The 19143-nt window shown below is 63.3% G+C and overlaps 1 protein-coding gene across 1 annotated transcript in view; it reads right to left on the reverse strand.

Moving 5' to 3' along the window:
• SYT2 (synaptotagmin 2) overlaps positions 1-18572 on the reverse strand; it is a 72155-nt gene extending 53583 nt beyond the window's left edge. Inside the window, exon 1 of the mRNA XM_057729890.1 lies at positions 18447-18572. The gene's annotated coding sequence lies outside the window, so the exon portion shown is untranslated. The remainder of the gene's footprint in view (positions 1-18446) is intronic.
• Between the last annotated feature and the right edge of the window lie 571 nt (positions 18573-19143).

Here is a 19143-nt window from a genome sequence, read left to right on the forward strand (position 1 = left end):
TCTGGAGGACGGCTGTGAGCCTGGCTGCGGGGTCACACCTCAGACGCGCGCTCAGCAGCTGCCCGTTGACCAGCCTGGAGAGGGTGGGGGGGCGGGGGGGCCTAGGCGGACCCCCAGGGTTCCCGGTATAGGGAGGCCAGTGAGCAGGGACCAGCCCCCACGCCAGACAGGCAGGAACCTGATCCAGCCGGCAAGGGCGGGAACCAGGAAGTACTCAGCTAAGCACCCAGATGCCGGCTGCCCGACTCCCCAGCTCTTCCGCTTCAGGAAGAAAAGCCCACGTGGAGGGTCACAGTCCCGGCCCTCAAGAGACGTAGGGACAATGCCCGCAGATCAGTAAGGAAAAGACAGGTCACCAAGCAGCGAAATGAGCAGGAGACTTAAAGAGTCACTTCAAGGAAGGCCAACAAGTGGGTGCAAAGGGACGTCACTGTTCAGTCTTCAGAGAAATCAAAGGAAAGACCACACCCACCCACCTGAATGGCTAAAATAGAGAGAGAAAACACCAAGTGTTGGCAAGAATGTTTTGGAAAACGCGTGACCTCCAACGACAGCACAGGACACACAAGCCCAGACCGAGCAAGAGAAATGTGTCCATCGAAAGCAGGCAGAAGCCGGCTCACGGCCCCGACTGGAAACCACCTGGCGGTCACCTACAGGGGACGGACGGACGGGCCAGCAGGGTGCACGCTCACGACGGAGCGCGGCCACCTGAAGAAGTGAAGCAACCACGGGCAGCAAGACGGCGCGTGTGGCGGGCGAAACCGTGCGTGAAAGAAGGCCGTCACAGCTGAGGGCACGGGGGCCCGTGATTCCAGGTCAAAGCCCGCAGACCCAGTCGGCCGTGCCGGAGCTGCGGCTGGGGAGGTGAGGGAACCCCACCGCCCGGAACCCCTGCCCCTCGGGGCGCGGGGGCTGCGCTCTCTCCTCAGTCCTCACAAACGGAACAGCGTGTTCCGCTGCACGTCCGTCCAACGTCCCCCACGGAGAGCACGTGCAGAGGCGTGTCTGCGGCGCCCCGTGTCCAGCGTCCCTGCTCCTGCGCGTCACACGTGTGGCCGCGCCCCGCCTCCCTCCCCGCTCCAGCATCTCAGCCGGACCCCTCCCTCCCGCTCTGCCACCCCCAGGACAGCGCACTTGAGGGGCGGAGTGACCTGCTCTGAAGTAGTGCTCACGTCGCAGCGGGCTGGAGGTAGGCGCTGGAGGGGGTGCCCGGAGCCCGGCCTGGCCCGGGGTCGGGGGGGAGCACAGGAGGAGGAGAGCCAGGCCCGGCGGCCCCTGGGGCGGGGCTCCCCCCATGCAGCCAGGGAGACACAGCCCTTGTGCAGTGGTGCTCCTGGAATTCCACCCTCTCCCAGCAAAGCACCTGCCCAGGAAGTGCCTGCAGGACACACAGCATTCTACCCCCTAAGGAGTGAAATGAACTAGAGCAGAGCCGTTCCCGCTCACCCGGCGGCATCTGGGTAAAGCGTGTCTAAAGGTTATGAGAAATCGGGGGCGGTGGGTTGGCAGGGGTGTGCGTGCTGAAAGAGACCGGTCTCACCCGTGCCCCCCCCAGGCCCCCATCCTCGCCACCACTGCTCCCGCCAACGGAAGCCCACTCGTGATTAACCCACCAGCAACACAGGGACTCACTGGCGTCCCCCGTCCAGATCCAGGCATTCAACATCCACGCTGCCTTCTACTCCCAATGCCGCCATCATCCTGGAAATACAAGGTCAGGTCTCCCAGCGTCTCTGCCCAGAGGACCCGCTGGAATCAGCCTTTCATGACCATGAACAGTCTTTCCCACGTACTTCACCCCATCGCCCCACCCCGTCCACAGGCAGGGTGCAGCGTGGGGGAGAGAGGAAAGTTCGGGGAAATGTACCCCTGGAAGCAGGTGTCTGGGTGAGGTGCCTGCGTTTCTCCTTTTTAATGCTCTGTTGCAAAGTGCACGGGCTGCTTTATTTCAGTCCACACTGAAGGCCATTCCAGGGCAAAGCTCCCATCACCTGTCACAGCTCAGGGGGAAAGGACCGCACATTTCCCAGGTCCACCAGCTAGGGAGACAGGCTCACTCAGCAGAAGGCGTGTGCCCGGCACATCAGGCGAGGGAATGGGGTCTCACGGGGTCCGAGGTCAGAGGCAGGTGCCCGAGGCCGGAGAGAGGACCAGCGGGGGGACACGGCCCCGGTCCCCGTCAGCACGGTGCTCCCCGGTCCTCCCCGTCGCCCTCCTGCCTCAGCCTGGCTTCTCCTCGTCACCCCGCCTCCCGCCCTCGCCTCAGACAGACAGGGTCTCAGGGCAAACAGACAACGTCTCTCCTTCTCGAGGGAGGAGTCCTGCCACCTGTGTCTCCAACCGCCCACGAAAGAGGGGCAGGGGCTCCCCACTCCCAGGTCCCCCAAGACAACACGGACAAGTTACCCCAAAACCCATCCCCCACACTCGGCTGTGGGGGGACAGGCAGAGGCCCGCCCCCCGTCACCTCCGGGGCCAGAAGCCAGCTCTCCGCCCCCACGCCCCCAGGCGGAGCGCCGCACGTGGCGTGTCCCCCGCGCCCGCGCCCTGCACACGCCCGCCCGCCTCTCGCGCCCCCACCAGCCCTGCTCTCCTCCGCAGTCCCTCCAGCCCCTCGCGTCTTCTTCGCTCTGTGACTCCCTCCGTCCGTCCATCTGTCCAGAAAACACCGGCGCTCCTTCAGGACGCCTTCCTGACTCCCTTTGGCGGAACGGACAGCTCCCTTCTTTCCCGGCTCTACGCCTGGGGTTCATCCCCACACGCCCTCCCGCGCCGCTGTGCGGGGACCGGGAGCTGGCGGAGGGCAGGGCGGAGCCCGAGCATCCCCACACCCCCAGCACCTGGCAGAGCACCGGCCCCGCCGAGTCCCCGCTGAAGCCTCCGCGAAGGGAACGCGTAAGGCTGGCAAGGCCCCTGCCGGCTGCGTGTCCTGGAGAAGGTCCCCGGCCCCAGCAGCCCCGCACGTGCCAGGTGTGGGCCGCTGCCCCGTCCCCTCCTCCGTCCCCCTCCTGCCCGGGGCAGGCAGGAGCCCAGAGCCTGGCCCCGCTGGGCGGGCTGCGGGCCCTCAGCTGGGCTGGGAGCTGAGTGACTGGCGGGCAGGAACAGGATTTGGGAGGCGGTTCCCCCACCGGACGCGGGAGGAGAGCCTGAGGTGGCGACGCCCCCCGTCCAGCTGCTCAGACAAACAGCCTCGGGGGCGCGTTCTTTCTGAGCCATTAACCTCTCCCTTGGGGAACCCGAGACACAAAGGCTTTGCTCTCTTCCCCCGTGCCTTCCTGGTTGCCAAGTCCTTTGCACTGAATACTGAACTGAAGCTGAAATAAGGAGAACAGCCATCTTTCCAGTCACCACAACCCTGAGGGCACATTCACGGAGGGCGCACAGTGCCCCGAGGCAGACGGTGCCCCTCTGGCCACAGCAGAGGCGGGGACCACAAAGACACCATCGTGGGCGAGTGCTGGCGACCAGGGCCTCTGGCCCCCGTCGATCCCCAGACCCAGTGGTTGGACTTGGGGGCAGAACGCCAACCTGTGTCCGCCAGCCACACTGCTGTGAGTCAGTATCCCCATCTGTAAAGTGGGCTGACACACGCCCGCACCCTCGTCCTCCACCCCCGGCACCAGCGAGGATGAGCCTGTCCCTGTGACACTCTGCCCACCCGTGGAAGACAAAGGCTTGAGCGGGGGACAGTCCTGGGAGACCTTCCACTGACCTCCCGGACAGCGCCCAGGGAGCGGGCACCCGCGTGGTTCGGGTTGGCTGAGAGAGAGCTGCAGAGGCATCTGGCTGCACCCACGTCCTGAACCGCGTGCTCCCCTCTGCTAAGCAAGCAACGCGCTCGGCCTCCCCGCCCCACCTGCAGCAGGGGGCCCAGGCTGCAGCTCAGGAAGAACTTCCTGACCACGGAAGGAGCTTGCAAGACATGGAAACGGACGGTCAGAGGAACCAGCCCATCTCTTGGGGTCTTTCAGAACTGGTGCGTGTGGGCCAAGTTGGTGTCTGTGCCTGAGGCAGTGTCCTCAGGCAGCCCCTCGCCCACCTGCGGCGGTGATGGGATACCCGGGACCGTGTGGCAGAGAGGAGATCAAACGGGGAGTCAGGATGTGCAGGCTCTGGTCATTCACGGAAGCAGCTCCAAGGCGGCCAACCCCACACCGACGAGCTGGGGACGGCGGGTGCTCGGTGCGGGGAGGCTCCCCTCCATCCCCTCCGTGGAGCCGGGCCCCCGAGCGGATCCTGGCCCAGTCTCCTCCTAAACACGGGCTCTGCTCTACTATCCCCCCTGCAGAGCTGATCAGGAGGGGCGGGGGCAGGTGACGGACGGAAGGAGGCTAGCGCAGACCCCTAAGCACACAGCCAGAGCACCGTGCCTCACGTAAGCAAGGGTGGTCCAGCAGACACTCCCCAACACCCCCACACACACTCCCACCCTCCCATCCCCCACGGGGACCAGCCCGCCTGCTCAGCTGCGTGGCTGTAATTCTATCAAGGGATCCCAATGACACCATTTACTACCCACCAGCCACAGGACCTTAGGCAAACCACTTAACTCCTCTGAGTGTCCTTCCTCATCTGTACGATAAGGCCGTTCTCCAGGACTCCTTTAAGTCCCCAGGGGCAGGTGCTGTGGGCGGACCCCCGTCCACCATCCGTGTCCCCCCGCCTCTCAGACGCCCTAGGGGGGTGCCCGCTGCCAACCCCGCCAATGGTTCACCAACATGCCAAATGCCGGGCAGTAGAGACACCCCGCAAAACAGGCAAGTCCAGTCCCCAGGATTAAGGACTGTGGGCCCTGTCCCCTCCCCCAGGAAGTTCACCCTGAGAAGGCTGCCCACCCTGGGCCCCTTGCACAAAACCCCCTTCTTTCTGGGGAAGTGTCCCCACCCCCAGGGCTCTGGGACTCAGGGAAAGCCAGGAGTCCCATACCTCCCAGGAGGGCAGCGGGGAACATCTGATCACACAAGCCTGCACCATCCCCGCCGCACCGCTCACACAGGAGCAACGGTCCATTAGTCACCATCAATGATTCATCCCGGGGGCCCGAGCCAGGCACGCGGCGTGGGAGCAGCTGGAGCCGGGACCCACACCCACCCACCTCCACTCCCCCGCCCCCGAAGGCAGCCAGCCATCCCTCCCATCCCCCCAGCCACCCGGGCTCCCGCGAGCGCCCACCTCTGGAAAGCGCACACGGGAGTCAGATGGCTATCACCCCGCTGCACAGGTGCTCAGCAAGTCACAGGCCGAGCCGGGGCCGGCACGCAGGAGCCTCACGACAAGGACTCCCAGGAACTGAAAAACAGACCTGCTCTCCATCAAGGTCGACAGGCATGCCTGGTGGCAGAGGGGCCTGGGCAAAAGGTCCTGGGCTCCGTGTCCCCATAAAGGCGCCCGCTGCCAGCTCAACCCTGGCCCCATCCTGAAGGTCCCCTTTCCTCCAGGAGAGGTCAGAGAATCCCGGACTCTCAGAGCCAAAGAGGAAAGGCCCTCAGGACCAAGCCAGCACTGCTGCAGGTCCCTCCCACAACACCACCGCAGAACCCAGGCACAGACAAGGCCCCCTCCATCAGCATTCGCCCAGTAAACATTTACTCGGCATCTTCCGAGGGCCGGGGGCCAGACAAGACACTGGTTTACAGCCAACACAGCCCAAGTGCTTGCTGGCCGTCTTCCTAAGAGTGGGTCAGGGTCAGTCTTTGTGGGTCAGGTGTTGTTCACGGGGCCCAACAGGAGATGAGATGGGGCATCAGTTCTCCTTAGAAGCAGAGCCTGGAGCTCGCGGCAGTGAGGCCGGAGGGCCCAGCTTGCTCCCCTAGGCCGGCCCTGTACCCCAGAACCACCTCCCTGTTTGGCAGTGGTTTTCCACACTGGACCTGGGCAATAGGCACTCCTGGTGCCAGAGGTTTAAGCCCCATTTCTCCTCCCCTCCCACAAGGACACTGTACCCACATGTGCACACAGCGGTCTTCTCTGCCAAGGTCTGCCTCACCTCCCCCTGCCCCTCTCTACTTCCAGATCTGGTTCTGCCCACTGGTGAGGAAGGTAGCGGACCACCTGGTGTTATGAATCGCACAAGGAAGCAATGCCCGAAACACAGCCTGGGGGAGGGGCCGGAGGAGGGGAGGCCTGGGTGGCAGGAACACCAAGTAGCCACTTGGCCTCTCTAAGCAGAGTCTGAGGGGAGAAGCAGGTAACCTGACTATTGCCTGGATTTTCCCTTTTGTTAGATAAGTCCTGGAAGGCCTATGACCCCATGAGCAGCGTGGCACCTGGGCTGCCTATCCTGACCCAAGGGATGACCGTTACACCTTCTGCCTCGGCCATGTGCCCTGGACAGGGACACAGAGCGGTGAGGATTATTGATGTGGGAAGATACATGGTGGTCTAGGAGCTGTTGGGGGTGGGGGTGGGGATGGAAAGGGCAGGGGGAGGATGGAAAGGGCAGGGGCAGAGGCAGAAGAGATTTCCTCCCCCTGCAGGGGTCCTGAGCTCCGGAAGCAGAGGAGTGACCCTGTTCACATGCATCGAGAGGCCAGGAACAGTGCCGCCGACCACGGGGCCCTCGGCGCTCTGGAGAGCTGCCAGGCTCTGCCCACCATCCTACCCAGCCACGCCTCCTCCCCACGGCAGGCGGCCCCCACCGCGGCAGCACGCACACCTGCTCCCACCCAGCGGTCTCCAGCCCCCTCCCCTCCAGGGAGGCCTACGCCAGCCTCACGTTGCGCGGGGTCCCCAGGTAAGCCTCACGGGACAACACCCACCACAAAAGCCCGCCCCTCCCACCACCCCAGACTGTGGGCACTCTGACTCGCAGGGAGACCACAGCCGGATTCCAGGGCCTGGGGTCGTGTGTTCCTACTGTCCCGGCCACACGTGTCACAGTGCTTCTAAAAGCCTCCTGGTAAAGGCGCCGCAGACGCCGGGGCTCACGGTAGAGGTGCTTGGAGTCCATCCCCCCATTTTATTGTAAAAAGTGGGGCCCAGAGGGAGGAGGCGGCTCGGCCACGGTCTCAAAGGGAGGGGCCCACCCCCACGGCTCCCGGGGTCCGCGCGGGCGCGGCTCTGTCCGTGGTGCTGAACCCGCGTGGAGCGCGGCGGGGACTCCACCCTTCTGCACGAAGGGGGCAAACAGGCAGATGTCCCGGGGAAGTGCACCATCCCAACCCCACCTCTGCTCAGCACCTGCACTGGGCCTGGGCACCTGGTCTGAGACGCTGGGATACTGTCCTTTCAGAGAAGCTGGACGTGAGAAAACCACGGAACCGGTGAGTCCCAGAGTCCCCAAGGGGAAACTTTCTAAGAAGGAATTCACAAGAGAAATGTAGAGCCTACATGGGTAGCAGGGGAAACTTTCGAGGATGTGGCAAGATTCTGGAGGGTCCTGCCAAGAAGCTGGAAGTCAGGTGTCAGGATCTTTCAAGATCACACCTCCACAGTCCAGAATCATGACTGTGACCCTTCTGGGGGTCCTTAGAGTCTAGTGGGGGGAGTGTCAGAACATGAATGCAGACTTCCCTGGTGGTGCAGTGGTTAAGAATCCGCCTGCCAACGCAGGGGACATGGGTTTGATCCCTGGTCAAGAAGATCCGACATGCCGCAGAGCAACTAAGCCTGTGCGCCACAGCTACTGAGCCCGTGAGCCACAACTATTGAGCCCGAGTGCCACAGCTACTGAAGCCTGTGCGCCTCGACCTTATGCTCCGCACCTAGAGAAGCCACCAAAATGAGATGCCCGCGCACCGCAACAGAGTAGCCCCTGCTCTCCACAACTAGAGAAAGCTCACGTGCAGCAACGAAGACCCAATGCAACCAATTAACTAATTAATTAATTTAAAAAACATTAACGCACTGTCCATCCATCCTCTTTTGTTGGCAAAGTAACTTCAGATTAGGTTTACTTGTTTCTAGCATAAACCCTGAGAGTCGCTGGGAACATCTGGAGTAACTTCAGGGTTGTGTTGAAAAGAAAAGGCTGAGTCTATCCTGAGCCGCAGCCTGGAGTCCCTGCTGGAAAACCGAGAAGCTGTGTCCCTCAGGGACCTGGCTCTCTATCGGCCCTTCAGGACTGAGGCTGAGTGAAGGCGGCTTGGTGCAGGGCAGATACTCCCCATGTGCGAATGGACCGCACACAGAAGAGCTGTTTCAGCAGGAGATGCACAGCCTCCTGGATGTAAATGAGCAGAACAGGTCGTCGGCGGGGGGGGGGGGGGGGGGGGGGCACAGGCATGTCCTCCTTGCAGGCTTGACTCTCACCAGTGACGTCTCCTGATGCTGAGGCCACACACACACACCATCCCTTACCCCGGAAATAGCATCACAGCACTGATGAGGGGGGCTTTCACCCCTCCCAACACTGAGTTGCACTCACTGAACACAGTGACTCTGACACCTGCACACAGCTCTCCCTGCACTTCTACACCCACACCCGCACAGACCCTGGAATGGAGGCAATCATGTGGTCAGTCTACCCTGTCCTAAACCTACGCTGGCCCAGACCCTCCTCTTGGAAGGAGGTCTCACCACCTGCTCAGTCTTCTGTCACAATGTCTAACCACATTCACTGTTCAGAAACTCCTCTTGCATCCACTTGAAATACTTCACACTTTAGGTTAATCCTATTGCCTTTCTGACATCATGAATCATTTTTAAAGATGTGGAGAGTCTCCCTCATTGCAAGTGGGGCATGGGGCTTCATCGCCCCCCCCCCAACCCACATACACACGGAGAACCTGTGTCCACAGACAAGGATAACAAAAAAGTCCAAGGACACAAAGGCCCCTTGAGAGGGCATCTGATCCCCCCATTTCCAGGGACAGCAGTGCCCCAGGGTCTCTGGAGGAGCCCGTCTCCCGCCCTTGTCTCTGGGTCTGAAACATGAAATACCTTGGCCTCCTTTAACCCCCAAGCCCAGCCTCCCCAGCAATCACATCACCAGCAACTAATACACTTCCCAGAAGCCATATTTCTATTACAGCAGGACAAGAGAGCAAAGGTGTAATTGGGCTTGATGTGATTGAGTGTGACAACTGCACAGTTAGCCACATGTGTCATCAAGAGACGTGAACTGGGGACAGTTTATGCTCAAAAACTCATTTCCAAGAGGACCTGACATCTCCCTCTCACAGACATCCAGACGGCGCTGACATCAGTGGCCACGCGAGGAGGAGAGATCCATGGACTTGTCTGCCGGAGAGACCTTGGAAGGTCATCCCCCTCCCCCGCCTCCGTACAAACACTCTCTCTGAAGAGCTCTTTCTCTGCTTTTCTGCAACCTCCATCCAACACCCTCTCTCCACCTGCCAGAGGCCTCAGTGCAACAAGCAGGAAAGTGCTGCCTGATATCTACCCTAAGCCCCGCACGCTTCCGTCCTCAACCACTGCTCTAGTCCCGCCCTCAGGGTAGCGCCAGCCACTTCTCATGGCCCATCTCCATACCTGACCCCGGCCACTGCCCACCTGAGACACCCCTGGCTCTTGGGCTGTTCCCCACTCCCCTGCTCTCTGGAGGCGGGGACGAGGAGCCTTCTCAGCCCTCTTCCTGAATTCCTGTCTCAGTCTCCAGGGGAGGAACGATAGTCTGGCCTCTGAAAACCTTGACTGCTTTTCTGGAGCTCTGAGAAGGGCTGGCAGGATTTTCTAGTCCAAGCTCTTCATTTTACAGAGGAAGGAACAGCTACAAAGAGGGAAAGGGACCAGCTGGAGGCCACCTGGGGAACCAGAGGCAGAGACCACACGGCAAGTCCCCCCACAACCCAGACCCTGCCCCCAAATCAGAGCTGCTCGCACGGCCCCTGCGCACAGGGGCACCCAGCCCCGCGAGTGCCTGAGGGACCGCCCATCCCAGGAGAGGGGCCCCCCACCCCCACCCACGGGGTGCTCCCATCATCAACCCGCGGGACACGTCTCCCTTCACACCAGTCATCTTAATCGCAATTAAACGACCATCTTTGTTTGACTGCCCTGCTTCCTCAGACGGTAAGGGCTTGAGGGCAGGGACTAGTCAGCTCTGTCCCAGCAGAGCCAGTGAATAAGTGGAGGGTCTGGGGGGCCGGGGGCCCGCCCAGGACACACAGGTGAGCAGTGGCGAGGCCAGGAGGCCTACTCCTCTGTCGGCTCCAACACTGAGGACAGAGAAAAGGCCACATCATGACTTCCCCTCCCTGGAGAAGCGAAACACAGAAGGGATTCTCGGCACTGGGGGCTGGTTTGAGAGGCTCCTGCTTCAGGAAAGCCCTTCATGTTGCTGGAAGGATTTCACGCGTCTACACGCTTTGCACATGCCTTTCCCCCTTGTCCTTCTCCAAACAGCTCTGTCACCAGGGCAGGGCTCCAGGTCCAGACACAGACACCATCTCACCACCCCCGCCACCAAGCCCCTGCTTCTCAGCCCCGCGGGCCCTGAGCAACCCCCTCCAGGAGGAGCCGCAGCCTGGAGATGTGGCCTCAGGGTCAATTTCATTCTCAATTTCCAAGGTATGTGAGAGAGAGGAACCCGTGCCCACGGGCAGGCTGCCAGCAGTGTGTGTGTGGTGGAGCACGTGTGTGTGTGTTTGTGTGAAACAGTGGGTCTTCCCTTCTCCGAGCCACGTGCCCGGAGGTCTCACAAACCCCAGACAAGAAGGAAATGCCCTCTGGAGGGGGTTCACTTAGGATCTGTCTAGTTTATTAAGGGCCAGAGCCCGGGGCCCGAGAACCGAGAGTCCTGGGTGTCCCAACCTGCCCTAGGGAGGCCCCCCCCACCATCCTCTGAGCACCTCCAATCGCTCCTGAGTCCTCTGCCCACTCGTGCCAGCCCGGGGCCCACCTGCATCTCCCGGATACGAGGAGGATGCGCCAAAGGGGTGGCGAGGAGCCCAGGTCCTGTCAGCGACGGGCCCCAGGAGAGGTCTGAGTCCTGAGGGGCCAGCACACAGGTTCCCGCACCCCAGGCCGCGCGGACAGGAGCAGCGGTGCAGCCTGAGCCCCGGACACCAGCCTGTGCTGGGCACGTGTCCACAGGGAGCCGCACGGGACCCTGGCTCTGCCCCCCGCCGCAGAGCGGCCTCGCGACACGGCCCGCACCCGAGACTCGCTGGTCTCACCTGCGAGTGGGGGACGCGTCGCACGCGCGCCAGCGGAGGCCCTGTGTGTGCATCCTGTCTCATCATGAGGAACGTGAGAAAGATGTGCACTCAGGGGCCAAGGGTGAAGGACACTCACCACCTTCACCACTTCACCAAGGAAACCCTGAAGTGCCACTGGCACTTGTTCACTCGGGAGGCGTGCGGGGAGGAAGCGCGGCAGAGCTCAGGGCCTGCCCAGCACCGCAGCGAGCCCGGGGGTGAGTCTGAGCATTCCTATCAACACGGTGTGACCTGCGACCCCCTGGAAAATTCCCGGGGCCCCCTGCCGCCCCAGGACCTCCTGGACTCGGCACCAAGGCTACACCCCCGGGTATCACCATCTCCGCTTTGCAGTGAGAGCCTGGTGTGCAGACAGCAGCAGGCAGCGGAGGTCCTGGTCCCCACGTGGGCTGTCCACCCCCGCCACACACGCGGTCTCGGGGCACCCGCAGGACGTCACCCCCTCCCCACACTCACCGTCTGCACCCCGGGGGAAGCCGGGGGACCCCTCCCAGCCTCGGTCACTGTCTGTGACCCCCGGGCGCCCTGCTGCTCCTCCACCAGGGGCCCGGGTCTCCCCAGGAAGCCTCAGGCCTCCAGGGGGGCTGCCGACCGTGGGTGCAGCGCGGCCTCCTCCCTGCCTCCAGCAGCGCCCAGTTCCCCGCATCAAAGAGCTCATCCAGTTTCTCGGCTGTGCTTCTCTGCCCCCGCCCCCCCCCGCCCCCGCCTCTTGCAAAGCCAGGACAGGACGCGGAACCAGGGCAGCCTCGTTAAAGGGATGCCTCTTCCTCCCCATGGGACAAGCAAACGAGAGGCAGCCGTCCCTCCCAACACCTGACCCCTGCTCACAGCGACCTGACCTGGCCACACCTCCACCTCCCTCGGCTCCCGGCGGTGGGGCTGCGCGTCAGCCCCCAGGCCTCCTTCCTGGGTCCCGAGCACCCAGCCCCCAGGTTCTTGTCTCCCCTCCCTCACCCCTCAGGCAGGGAACAGACCACCCCTCCCTCCAGGAGGGGAACGGGGAACCCAAGGGCCTGGCCCCCGACCTCCTCCGACGGGGTCACTGGGCCTGCGACGGGCCCACGTCCCGGGGCACGAGTGACCACAGCGGATGCCGAAGGGCCGCCGGGCGGCCCTGGAAGAACACAGATGCAGGACCGTGTGTTGGCTTTTCCGCACACACACAGCAGGTCACCAAGGTCACAAAGGCCTTCCTTTCTGCAAATAGCAGGAGAGCGGCTCCCTCGGTCCCCGTCCCAAGGAAGGACACGCCAGACACACGGGAGTCACGGTTGGGAGGAGACACCTTCCCGCCTCTGGGGAGGGTCCCTGCAGCCCAGCGCCAACCTGGGGAAGTCACCCCCGTCTGGCGCTGCCACACGTGCAGCCTCCCGTGCTGCAAAGGAACCCGGACCTAGAGGTGGCGTGAGGAGGGGCTCCAGGAGAAAGAACGGGCAGGAAGGGGGTACGCAGTGGGGCGCAAGGCCGCCCCGCTCACAGGCACACCGCGCCGCCCTCGGCGGTGACTCTGCAGAGCCATCGGCCCGCGCCTCCCCCAGCCCCGGCAGCGCTGATCGCCCCGCCGCCCCGGCCAGGCAGCCTGAGCTAAAGGGCACACGGAGGCCTGGGGTGAGCTTCCGTGATCTGGCCTCCGCTGGGCTGCTGGGTCTCACGCCCGCGCGGGAGTGGGGAGGGGCCCGTGCCTCCAGCCCTGCACCCTGAGGCTCCCACTCCTGCACTCAGCTCTGTGTTCCCAGCCCCCTGGTGCCGGGCTCACAGCCGGCACACCGGACACTGACTGCACGGACCCGGTGGACGGTGCTCCCAGTGCAGCGCCCGCTAAGGGCTGAATTCCACGGGCCTGATTGTGGGAAGCCCTGCTAGGGCTCTCTGTGGCCGGAGGACACCCCATCCCACTCAGAGGCACCTGGTCCCCACAAACGCCTCAGAGGAGCCTCCCCTGCCCGGTCACGGTCCTACCCGGGAACCAGAGGGCCCGGCGACGGGCCTCAGGCTTCCCGGCTTCCTTGCGGAGGGGACAGGAAAGCTCTGGGGTCTGGGGAAACCTGGTTCTGGTGAGCAGCTGTCCTGGACAGGGAGCACCTGGGGCCCAGCCACTCTGCGGTCTAGACAGCAGGCCCCACACCCTGCCCGGGGGGGCGCTCCCAGGCTGCCCAGGGGGTGTGGTTATTCTGAGCCTCCCTTCACCGCTGGTGCCTTTTAGGAACAAGTCTTAGTCCACCTGCACCGGGAGTAGAAGGGAGGGAGCAAAGGAGGAGCCTGCGGGTGGGTTCCAGACGCCCCCACCGGCCACGCTGGGAGCAAGGCTGCGAGTCCCACGAGGGTCCTGACGTCTCAAGCCTGGACGTGAAGGAGGAGCAGTCAGACACCAGCTAGATCCCATTTCCCTCGCTTTTCAAGGAGCCCTCTCCATCCACGCGGTCCCCACAGCCCTCAACACACGCGCGCGCGCACACACACGTGCACACAGGCCTCTGTCCTGTTGCGGCTGGGCGTGGCAGGAAGCCTGTAACCACTGAATTAGGACCTTGCAGTGGCTTCTGGTGCCAAGGACGTCAGCATCCCCCTCTGACAAGGCCGCGAGGACGGAGCCCCGCCCTCTCTCCGGTGCAGCCACCCACGCGCCCCCCCCTTCAGAGCAGGCACTCCTCAGGCTGCCCGAGCCCCACGGCGAGTCCCACCAAAACCCAGCACCAGGGAAGGAGGCCAACGCAGCCTCGCCCGAGGGTCCCCGCCTCACCTTGTGAGCACCTCCCGCCCGTCCTCACCGTGGGAACGGCCTCCTCCCTGAGGGCCCACGACCCTGCATCCCAGGAACCCACAGGCGGAGATGGGGGCGGGGAGGGGAGGGGAGCCCCAGGACAAGTCACATCCCTCCTCTGGGCCTTCGCCTCTTCCCTGTGAAACTGGACAGGGACGGCTGTTCTGGGGACCGCAGTGACGAGAGGTGGGAAAGCTGCATCACGGGGGACAGACTGAAGGAGAGGAGGGCTTGACGCAGCAGCGGGGTGGCACCCAGCTCCATGCCCCAGGCCACGCCGGCCACAGTGAATGCTGAGCTCCAAGGCCCCAGACGAAAAGCCAGATCGCCAGAGTGGAGGCTGTCCTGACCTTGCAACAGAACCTGGGCTCCCCTTCTTCTTTTGCCTGACCCCGAATCTGGGGGCTCCCTGGTGGCACCAGACCCTCTGAGGTTCCGTGGCATCGTGACGGCCCCAGCAGCTCGCACCCCATGTTCCTAAGCAGCCAGGTCTGGGGGTGCCTAGCTTCCCACCTGCGGACCCTGGTGTTCAGTCAGGTGATCCCCGGCCAGACAGGTGGGGGCTCGGGCGGAACGGAGCTTTCAGGACACCTCTGCGTCCCATGCATTTGGGTATCCTTCTTAGTGCGTGACTTTGGACCCCTGACTGAAGTTCAGATGTCTTTAGGGGAAGGGCTGGCGGCCAGGGGCTCCGTGCAGTCCAGACTCACAATAGCTGGCAAGGATCCGAACTCACCCAGCACTCTGGCCACCGCCCTCAACTATCAGTTGCATGGATGAAAATGAAGGATTCTGGGACAAATCCTTCCCCAAAATTAAGCTTTGGTAAGACGTGGCTGAGGAGGCACACAGAGCTGCCTGGAAGTCGGAGGGAGGAACCGCTGGAATAGCCCCCGGGGAGGTCGTGGCTGCTCCTTCCCGCGAGGTTTTAAGAAAAGCTGAGGGGAAGTGCCCTTCTTTCTGGGTCCAGCTGGGGACCCAGAAAGAGTCCAGTCTGTGTGCAAGGAGGCAACGAAACAAAGATAGAAATGCTTCCAGCACAGCCACGGCGCCGCGCCCCGCTCCAAACACGTTACAGGAATTCATAACAGTCTCCAAGAACCTGCATCACAGATGTGAGTTTTACCTCCATTCAACAGATGAGGAGGCTGAGATAGAGCTGGATTACCTTGCCCTCAGTCGGGGTGCACGGCAGAGCCCGAGGGAACCCAGGAGATCTGGCTGCAGTCACCACACTGCCTCAGAGAAACATCTGCGACGTGACCGCCCCTCCCCACCCCCTGAGGAAAGCCCCTCCTTCCGCACGGGCGTCCTGCTCAGGACCGGACCCCAGCTGCTCTGAGCGACTGTCGCTCCTGAGAGGATTGTTCAAGCAGAGAATTTAGAGCGTGACCCGTCCAGCAGGCCGCGTTAGTACTTACCCCTTATCGAGCGCTTGCTATCCCGCGGGGCTCGGGTGAGCCCACGAGGGGCTCCCCAAGCCTCCCGTGTGCTGCCCAACTCCTGTCACAGCTGTGAGTCACTCTCTACACAACCCTGTCTTTCGTCGTGTTACTCACTAGCGCGTACGTGCCCTGAAGGCGGGAACCAGGTCCGTTTTGCTCCCACTGAATCTCCACCGCCCAGCTTAGCTCCGGCACACAGCAGACTCTCAAAACCTAACGGCCGAACGACGTAGAAACTGATGCTCAGAGCGGCTAAGGAATTGGCCTCGGTCCCTTGGAACGCAACATCCGAAATGGCAGGGATTTTGTCTGCTGTGTTCACAGCAGAGTCCACAGTGACTAGAACAGAGCCTGGCACATAGTAGGGCTCACCAATAAGCACTTGTTGAATTAATAAGGTCACGTTCTGTAATTAGTGGCCAGGAGATTCGAACCCAGGCCTGTAGGGCTCTCAGCCTCCAGGCTTCGCTGCTTCCTACATTAACTGCCACCCCAAACCAAGTAGAACCCACTGCTGTTCCCTCCTGCTGCCATTCTAGTTCAGAAAGAGTATCCCCATCACCCTGGGCCCTGTGTTGCCTGGCTCAAGAAAAGCAAGCCCAGCTTCAGCTAGTACCTATGTCAGGAAAGTCCAACGACCCAACCGCAACACCAGGTGAAACAGTTCCTCCTCATCCACAGCCTTGGACCACCCACGAGGACGTTCCCCAGGGAGGAGGCGACAGCCACTCTCCCAGCCCAGGAGCCGCAGCCTCCTCCCCCTCCATCCCCACCATCCCCACACCCCAGCCCCCCTGCTGCCCCTCTGCCTATTCTCTGAGGGCACACAGCTGGGAGAGGACAAAGCCCAGGGAGAGGTGGAAGGGCCACCCGAGGTCAGACTTGCCTGGGGCTGGGGAATACCGGCTTGGAGAGGGCAGGATCACGGCTTCTGCAGGTCTCTGCTGGGCCAGAGACAACCTTGTGGCATCTGCCTGGAAGCCACCTGAGGCTGAAGGGGAGGATGCACTCCAGCTGCGGGGTAAGGTCAGGAGAGCCCAGCCCAGCTCCAGAAAGGGTCTCCCTGCCCCTGCCAGGTCTGCAACCCGGTGCACGCTTTGCCCAGGGATAAAACCAACAGCAGTCATGAGAGGAAGCCAGCTGCAAGCTCTTCTGTGGGGAAAGGGCAACGTTTACAAACACTAGCACCTTTCTCTTTCCCTGACCCTAAGCTCAAACAGCGAAGACTGTATTTGCATAATGCCCCCACCTAAAAACTGTTGCCTGGAAAAAGTCCTGGACTGCTGAACCCAGCGGAATCTCAGCAGAGGAGGGTGGGCTCTTCTTCCTGGGGACAGAGGGCCAGGCCCACATGAGGCTACAAGGGGAATACTTATCTCTGCCTTCCCCTCCTTCAGCTTTGCAGAAGCTCCCCCACTTGGACAAGGCAGGGAGCGGAGGGGGTGAACCTCAAACCCAAGAGGTGCCCAGAGAAAGCCAGGCCCCCCAGGGTCATCTGCCTGAGAGCCAGCAGGGCAGAGGCAGGTCACCCGCAGAGAGGAGCCTGGGGTGAGGACCCAGCTAGCACTGGTCATTCCCCAGGAGCACGGAGAGGAGAAGGGCCAGGGCCAGGCTCTCTGGGCCAGGCAGCAGTGTGCCTGGCCAGGACCCCTGGCGCTGACTCACCCCCAGAGCCCAGACACAGGCTGCAGCTTGCAGTGCCTGCCAGGCCACTGCTCACCAGGACGCCAAGCACGTCCCACTGCATCAGAGCTGCCCTGCCCCTCCCGCCGGCCCCTGTGGCTGGGCTTTAGGGGCACTGGGCACGGCTCTTCTCTTTGGCTTCTCTGGTGATAACAGAGACGCTTGTCGCAGCCTGGGGGCTGGTCGCAGACCTAAGCAGGGGGACATGACTTGGGAGGATTAAGGGCTGCCCTGTTCTTCATGGCCACATCCTCTGATGAAGTGCCCAGGTTACCCCGAGCGGGATGGATGGGTTGAGGATAATCTGTTATACACGGGAGCCTCCCCTTGGGGCGGCAGCAAGGGGACGGGAGGGGGGGCGCCCTCCAGCTCTCCAGGTCAGACCCTAGCCCACCCTCCTTCCTTTCTGGGTACCCCCAGACCCTAAGGATTTCCTCATCCTTGCGCCCACCACACTCCAATCTGGGCGGCCCTCTCTCCGCACTGCAGTGCCCCCTCCTGGGCCACCGCCTCCTTGTCCTTGCACTCCTTTATCTCGGCCACCACAGGAGAGAGCAGCGCGAGCACTTACTCCTCTACCCTAACAGCGGGGGGGAGGATGCTGCGGAGGGAGAAATGGGGCTTTGGCCCCCCCTCCAATACACACACCATGGGCTGGGGGTGTCCTGGCGGCACCTGTGGAATGCAGGAATGAAAAGGGGGAAGGAAAAAGGATAAATCATCTATCTTTTTACTTAAAAAACAACCACCCTGTGTCCTGAGAGGCGGAGGGAACAGAGGCCGGGGAACGGAGGACCCCAAGCGGGAGAGGTACATGAGCGAGCCCAGAAAGCGCGCGGGTCTGGGCTGCAGCAGGACGGGACGTCCTAAGTCTGCTGAGTCATGAGATTTGGAAGAGGTGAGGGGTGCCCTGCCCCAGGTCCCCCGGACCCTCACTTCCGGATCATCCCCGCAGCGTGACTCCCACCGCCTCCCCCAGCCAGGGTCTCTGCCTCCTGGAGCTCCAGACCCTCCCTGCGCTCCCGCCACGACGGCCGGGCTGGGGGTCCCGGACGCTTGAAGCGGGGGCAAGAGAACCTCTGCCGGAGCCGGCTCAGGCGGCAGGGGCGGCCGAGGCGCGCGCGGGGGGCGTCCCGGGGACGCGGGGAGGCGGGCGCAGAGCCCCGGGGGACGCAGGGCGCACGTCTGCGCCCGCCTCGCGCCCCAAGCCCGCAGGGCAGCCCCCCCTCGCCGCGCGGGGCCGGCTCCCCGCACCAAGCTCCAGCTGGACGCGCGCGAACTCCCCGCGAAGGACGGCGCGGGCGCCCGGCCCCGCGGCCTCAAAGTTCCCGGCGCCCGCTCAGCCCCGGCGCAGACCCCCCGAGGCCCCCCGGCGCAGCAGCCGAAACTTCGGAGGAGGAGGTCGGGGCCCCCCACGGCGGGGGCACGACTCACCGGGGCGGCCGACCAGGAGAGGCCCGGGCCCCCGAAGCGAGGGGCGGCGGGCTGCCGGCGACGGCCGAGGGGGCGTCCGCTCCCGGCCTGGAGCCCCGCGGCGGCCCGGCCCCGACTCGGCGCGAGCGTCTCTGCCGCAGGACTTGCTGAGCTTGCAGCCCGCGCCGCGGCGACGGAGGGAGGCGCGCGGCCCGCGGTGCGCGCTGCAGTGCGGGGAGGCGGCGGGGGCGGGGCCCGCGCAGGGGCGGGGCCCGGGGAGGATGGGGCGGGGCCCGGGGAGGATCGGGGCGGGGTCCGGGGGAGGATCGGGGCGGGCCGCAGGAGGTGCAGGGGGCTCTTTTGGAGTCAACTTTATATACACCATAGGACTGCGGCACCGTCCTCTCCAGGGATGCCCAGAGACATTCCCGCCAGAAGGCACCTGACGTGGCGCCAGTCCTCGGTACACACTTCCTGAGTGAGAGATGGCACACTGCAGAATGGGGGGAAGCAAAGAGAAAGCAAGCTTTTCCGGGGGCGGGGAGAAAGCAGGGCTTTGCCAGATCCCTTGGCCGACTTGGAGGCCAGACCAGCCAGCTTGCCTCAAGGGGATGGAAGGCCTAGGGGTCCTAAACGGGACTGAAGCTGTGCCTGCCTGAGGCCTGGAGGTCACCCCCACTCACCGGGCAAGGGGCAGAGGACAAAGCGTGGACTGGAG

Source organism: Hippopotamus amphibius, chromosome 3 (genome assembly GCF_030028045.1).
Source record: "Hippopotamus amphibius kiboko isolate mHipAmp2 chromosome 3, mHipAmp2.hap2, whole genome shotgun sequence".
NCBI lineage: Eukaryota > Metazoa > Chordata > Mammalia > Artiodactyla > Hippopotamidae > Hippopotamus > Hippopotamus amphibius.